The following is an 817-nucleotide window of genomic DNA, read 5'->3' as shown; positions in this document are numbered from 1 at the left end:
TCTTCAACATCCTGGCTTCTGGAGAAAGCTTCAGATCCATCAGGTGCAAAACCAACAGACTAAAGAACAGCTTCTTCCCGTGGGCTGTCAGAACTCTTTGTTTTTTTTTTTTTGCCTGTCCCATTTGGTTCTTTAGCCGTCAGAATTGTTGTCTGAAGACCAACAAGGATACCCAATGGATTTATTTTGCCAAATGGATCATCGTGGCATTGCATTTGATCGACCTTTGTTTTTATTATTTATTTTATTTTATTTTCAGTTGTTACAGACGGGACAGACATGAGTGAGGGATAGGAAAGGGAGAAAGAAAGAGGAAGGAAAAGAAAAACAGAAGGGGAGAGGGACAGTGAGAAAGGGAAAAAAATCTCCTGGATCACCTGTTGAGAGAGAAAGAATAGAAAACAAGCAAAAAAAAAACCAAAGCAACATACTAAACACAACACCATCACCCCATGCAGCAGACTGTGACAGCACTGAGCAGCTCCTTCAGTGGGAGACTGCGGCACCCACGGTGTGGGACGGAGAGATTTCGCAGGTCTTTCCTCCCCACTGCTGTCAGACTCCATAATAAAAACTTTAACTGATCAAGCACACACATCCATACATATGCAATAATACTAAGTGCAATAATCCTTTCTGTCATCGTTGTATTTTTACTCAGTTGTATATAGCATTTGTATTTGTATTCTATTTTTATCTTATTGTATATTTATTTTATTTTATTCTACTGTATATAGTATTTTATTCTATTCTGTACAGTTGTGTACTGTATTTATTCTTATTGTATCCTAATTTTTGCCTCATAACTTTGCACTGT

This window comes from Haplochromis burtoni, unplaced genomic scaffold, assembly GCF_018398535.1.
Source record: "Haplochromis burtoni strain Fernald_Lab_line unplaced genomic scaffold, NCSU_Asbu1 Contig_927, whole genome shotgun sequence".
Classification (NCBI taxonomy): domain Eukaryota; kingdom Metazoa; phylum Chordata; class Actinopteri; order Cichliformes; family Cichlidae; genus Haplochromis; species Haplochromis burtoni.
The sequence above is the reverse complement of the archived record's forward strand: the minus strand, read 5'-3'. Positions refer to the sequence as shown.